A 6,000-nucleotide genomic window follows, 5' to 3' on the forward strand; every position below is an offset into this window, starting at 1 on the left:
CCCAGGTGGCCAAGAGAGCCAGTGGCATCCTGGCCTGCATCAGGAATGGTGTGGTCAGCAGGAGCAGGGAGGTCATTCTGCCCCTGTACTCTGCACTGCTTAGACCACACCTTGAGTACTGTGTTCAGTTCTGGGCCCCCCAGTTTAGGAGGGACGTTGAGATGCTTGAGCGTGTCCAGAGAAGGGCGACGAGGCTGGTGAGAGGCCTTGAGCACAGCCCTACGAGGAGAGGCTGAGGGAGCTGGGATTGTTTAGCCTGGAGAAGAGGAGGCTCAGGGGTGACCTTATTGCTGTCTACAACTACCTGAAGGGTGGCTGTGGCCAGGAGGAGGTTGCTCTCTTCTCTCAGGTGGCCAGCACCAGAACGAGAGGACACAGCCTCAAGCTACGCCAGGGGAAATTTAGGCTTGAGGTGAGGAGAAAGTTCTTCACTGAGAGAGTCACTGGACACTGGAATGGGCTGCCCGGGGAGGTGGTGGAGTCGCCGTCCCTGGGGCTGTTCAAGACAAGGTTGGACATGGCACTTGGTGCCATGGTCTAGCCTTGAGCTCTGTGATGAAGGGTTGGACTTGATGATCTGTGATGTCTCGTCCAACCCTGATGATACTGTGATACTGTGTTTTCAATACCCTGTGCAATGATTAGATGCTTAGTCTTCTGACCTCTGACCCAGTTCAGTAATAACTACGTCTGTAAGGAAACAGGATGAAGTTCTTGCAAGGTAAAGACCTGCAGTTAGAATACTGCTACTATTCCTCCCAACCAAGCAGGCTCTTTTTAATATGTGTATAAGTAAACACTATTAAGAAAGTGCTTTTATTTCAACAAGTTACAGCTTGATTGTGGTTAACAATGGGTTTTATCACCAAATCATAACATGTCTGGGCACAGGTCAGAAAAAGATGGAGTTGCACTCTTCCAGGTATTCATCCCTCATGAATTTAATTTAGGTTTTCCACAACATCTTGCTGTGTTCTCTGCACTGCCTTTATATTTTAAGGACAGGTTTAGAAAACACAAATAGTAAGATTTGTGAAGTACTTTCACTCATCTTTCCACCAAGATCTTATCTCTAAATTCACACAGACTGATTAAATAATTCTAGACACTTCTTTAACAGCATGTCATTTTCCCCTGCTAAATGTAGCATTCTGCCTTGTTCTGGAAGCAGTGCTTTCAGAAGTCAGTGTGATCCTAGCCTTCATTCATCTGTTCTGGATGCCTTCTGAAGTGATTCTGTTGGTACCTGGCCTTGGCTAGGATACCTCAGTTTACTTCTGTGAGTCTTGGGTCTAGCACAGCAAAATGGTGGCTATTTTTGACCCTCAGATAGTAGCTGGAAACCAATGAGTTCAAGGAATCTGTCTTAAAGAAATGTTTAATTAAATTCATTTGAAAGACCAAGTTTAGAAGAATTTTGCTTGAAAGAATTAAGCACTAGAAAATAGATAAATAGATTAGAAAGAGTACAATCCATTTACTGAATATAATAAAGTATAGTTGGTTTAGAGTATTTCCAAATCTAACAGATAAACACCACTGAAAATGCATAGGTTCCAAGCAGGAGAAACACTGATTGCTCCTGTGTTCATGTACACCTCAGACAAGTCCAGGTATGTAGTGCCAAGGCAGTTGAAGTTGCAGTGCAGCCACAGGCACTTTCTGTGCCAGAACCATCATTAGATGACACAGATAGTCATGATCTCCTACCTCAAATATGACAAGCAAATGTCTTCCCATCTTGGGCAGACTAGTTTCAACAGCAGCTAAATATTACTCTGCTAAATATTTGCCTGCCAGAAGTATATCACAAAAAAACCTCAACAATTTTTCCATCTGTACTGCTTCCAGTATTCCTCGCCTGTCCTTAGTTTGCCAGGACAAAAACTATGTGCATGTAAATTGTGAAAGTTATGCTCTAAAGGAGACCCAGAAGTTACACTATAGTGTTGCTTCCACTGATCATTTATGTGCACTTTTTGGTGATTCTTTTGGTGTGAACAGATCTTGCTTTGATCCATGACTGAGGAGCCCAGGTACTGCCAATGTATAGAATTGTATCAGTGGAGTAATTAGAGCAGGGTGATTAGAGGAGTGAAGGGAGTATCAGGCATTCCAGGTCACATGTGAAAAAAAAACACCTCAGCATTTTCCATATTCTGAAATTAATTTGTACAGATTTGATCTGAAAGGCAAAGCAGTACTACTTGCATATCAGCTCCCCATAAAAAGTTCAGTGAGCCCTAAAAAAACATGAGGAGGAGGAGTATTACCATGAATCTAATTATGTATGTTACAGCTTTTGCTGTTCTTAAGTAATTATTTAATTTTATACATAATTTTCCCAAAGAAAATGTGAAGAATACCTCAAAAATGATCAATTTGTTGTTATATTCATCTGCAGTCTCATCTGTTGTTATACATTTATCCTCTGGTTTCTGGAGGGTAATAGCCATTAACTTTCATAGCGGTTTCTCTGCTGTATCTGTCATGGTTTGTTCTAGCAAGAGAAAGAAACAGCAGAAGCAGTAGTAAAGTTGTTGCTGACAGGTGTTAGGTGTTCAGTGTTTTTCTACATCAGTAAGCATTTTTTTCAGAGTAGAGCCTTCTGTGTTATGATGCATCATAGACTATGACTGACTGTTGCACCTTTGTCCCAAGAATGTCACAGATAGATCCTTCTGTGCCAAGATAACCTGGCTACTGGATGAGGGAAAGGCTGCTGATGTTGTATTCCTAGACTTTAGAAAAGCCTTTGATACTGTTTCCCACAAAAGTCTTGCAGACAAATTGGCTACTCATGGCTTGGATGGGCACACTGCCTCGGGGATAAAGCACTGAGTGGACAGGAGGTCCCAGAGAGTGGTGGTCAACAGAGTTCAGTCCAGTTGGCAGCTGGGCACTAGTGGTGTTCCTCAGGGATCTGTGTTGGGACTGCTTCTTTTTAACATCTTTGTTGACAACCTTGATTCAGGCATAGAGAGTGTCATCAGTAAGTTTGCAGATGACACCAAGTTAGATGGCAGCATTGATTTGAGTGAGGGTAGAGAGGCTCTTCAGAGGGACTTGGATAGACTTAGATCAATGGGCCAACATTGATGGCATGAGTTTCAACAAGGCCAAATGCCAGATCCTGCACTTGGGTGACAACAACTCCAAGCAATGCTACAGGCTTGGGGCAGTGTGGCTGGAGAGCTGCCTGGGAGAAAGGGATCTGGGGGTTGTAATAGGCAGGAGCTGAATATGAGCCAGCAGTGTGCCCAGGTGGACAAGAAGGCCAAAAATGCTGTGATTGTCCCCTTGGTGACTGTCCCCTTGGACTTGTCTTTGGTGATTCCACACCTTGAGTACAGTGTTCAGTTTTGGGCACAGCAATACAAGAGAGATGTGGAGGTGCTGGAGAGATCCAGAGGAGGGCAACAAAGCTGGGGAAAGGCCTAGAGAATAAATATGAGGAGTGGCTGAGGAAGCTGGAGATGCTTCGTTTGAGGAAGAGGAGGCTGAAGGGAGATCTCATGGCTGTCTACAACTAGCTAAAGGAACATTGTGGAGAGGCTGGAGCTGGTCTCTTCTCACAGGTCGTTGGAGACAGAACAAGGGGGAATGGCCTCAAGCTGAGGCTGGGTAGATTTAGATTGGATGTTAGGAAAAGGTTTTTCATGAGGAGAGTGGTCAGGCGCTGGAATCAGCTGCCCAGGGTGGTGGTAGAGTCACCCACCCTTGATATGTTTAAGGGTTGTTTGGATGTACTTAGAGGCATGGTTTAAATTGAATCTCACTGAGTACAGTTATAGGTTGGACTTGGTGTTCCTGAGGGTCTTTTCCAACCTGAATGTTTCTGTGATTCTGTGATCAGTTGCCACCTGCTTTGTTAGCTCCACATGTAGTAGTTCTCTCATATTTTATATTGGAAAGAAGCAGGTAGGATGCTTCTCGATGACTTTTCCATTAGGAGATGAATACCTCAGCTCAGTTGTGTTCTTCACTTTTTCTTTTCAAACACTGCTTATTACAGTGTCTGGAAAGAAAACTGAACTGAGTGGAAAGCACTCAGTGCAAACAGAAATGGCTCCAGTAAAAGCCACTGTCATGGCTGAAGTTTATTTTCCATTGATTTTGAAGCTGAAGAAGTATCTCTTATGACGTAAAGACAGGCTGCATTCAGGACAGGTTAGGAGGTGAACTGTGTGTGAAGAAGCATAGGGATATCTCAGTCTGCAATAATAGAACAATCAATCAGCTCCATTGATTTTGGATATTTTAAAACCCAGCTTAATGTATGGGATACTCTGATGGTCTTGTTTTAAGCTGACACAGCTTGGAAATGCTTGTTGTTGAGGTCAGTACAATGCACGATGTCTTAGTTCAAAATAGCATCTGCTTCCTTTCCTTGTTAAGTGCTTAATGTAGACCACATCTATTTTTTTTAGTATCTCATCAAAGGATATTTTAATGCTGAATACATGCAAGTTATTTGGAAATTTCTATCTTTCTGAAAATACAGGAGCAGCCTTAATTCTTACCAATAGGTACAGTTTTTCCTTGCTGAGAAGTCACAGAATCACAGAATGTTAGGGGGTTGAAGTGACCTCTAGAGATCATTGAGTCCAAACACCCTGCTAAAGCAGCAGCATCTAGGACAAGCTGCATAGGAATGTGTCCAGATGAGTTTTGAAAAATCTCCTGAAAAGGGCATTCCAAAACCTCTCTGGGCAGCCTGTTCCAGTGCTCCATCACCCTCACTGTAAAGAAGTGTCTCCTTGTGTTGAGGTGTTCTAGCTTGTACCCATTGTTTCCTTTCCTATCCCTAGGCACCACCAAAAAAAGCATGGCACCTTCATCCTGACATCCACCTCTCAGGTATTTATAGATGTTGATAAGATCTCCTCTCAGCCTTCTCTTCCCCAGACTCAAGAGCCCTAGATCTCTCAGTCTTTCTTCATAGGAGAGATGCTCAAGTCCCCCAGTCATCCTCATAGCTCTCCGTTGGACACTCTCCAGCAGATCCCTGGCCCTCCTGAACCAGGGAGCTCAAAACCAGACACTATTCCCGGTGTGGTCTCACCTGGGCAGAGAAGAGGGGGAGAAGAACCTCCCTAGACCTACTGGACACACTTTTCTATGTATCCACAGCACACTGCTGGCTCATGTTCAGTCTACTGCCTACCAGCACCCCCAGGTCTCTTTCTTCCTGGCAGCTCTCCAGCCACTCTGTCCCCAGCCTGTAGCATTGCTTGGCGTTGTCAAGGCCAACATGTAGAACCCTGCACTTGGCCTTGTTAAATCTCATCCTGTTGGCCTCTTGCCACCCATCCAGCCTGTCACGGTCCTTCTGCAGAGCCCTCCCACCCTCCAGCAGATCAACACTGCTCCTAGCTTGGTGTCATCTGCACACTTACTGGTAGTGGACCCAATCTCCTGGTCCAGATCGTCGATAAAGATACTGAACAGGACTGGTGACCCCTGGGGGACACCACTAGTAACTGGCTGAATAATACTCTTTAGGAGGTCTCTAAAAGGGAACACAGAGAAGAAAAAAATAGCAAGTTACACATACAGAAGAGTGTAGTAAGGAGGCTGGGAATGAGATCTGTCTAGTGGGCTGGTAGGCAGGCTTTTTGCAGTCCATGAGCTCAGGTGTGGGTATTCTTGCCTTAGTGCTGGTAGCAAATGACACTACAGATCATCAAATACTGTATGGGAAATGCAGAATTAACTCAGAAAATTATTTGAACTCTTGAGTGCAGCTGCAGATAATGTTCATGTTGCCATTCATCCAACTCAGCTTTTGACAGCACAGGTATGACCTTTCACATACTGAGCAGAATTGTACTGTATGTATTTTACTACAACCTTGGCAAACGAAGCACTTGAGTAACCAGGTTATGTTTGTCTGTGCAGTGATATTGTTAAATCCTGTGAACTCAGGGGGAGCTTTTTTAGTGGCTTTGATACACATTTTGTCTTGCCTTTAAAAAACTCTGTGCTGGTTTTGTGTAT

Source organism: Pogoniulus pusillus, chromosome 10 (genome assembly GCF_015220805.1).
Source record: "Pogoniulus pusillus isolate bPogPus1 chromosome 10, bPogPus1.pri, whole genome shotgun sequence".
NCBI classification, from domain to species: Eukaryota; Metazoa; Chordata; class Aves; order Piciformes; family Lybiidae; genus Pogoniulus; species Pogoniulus pusillus.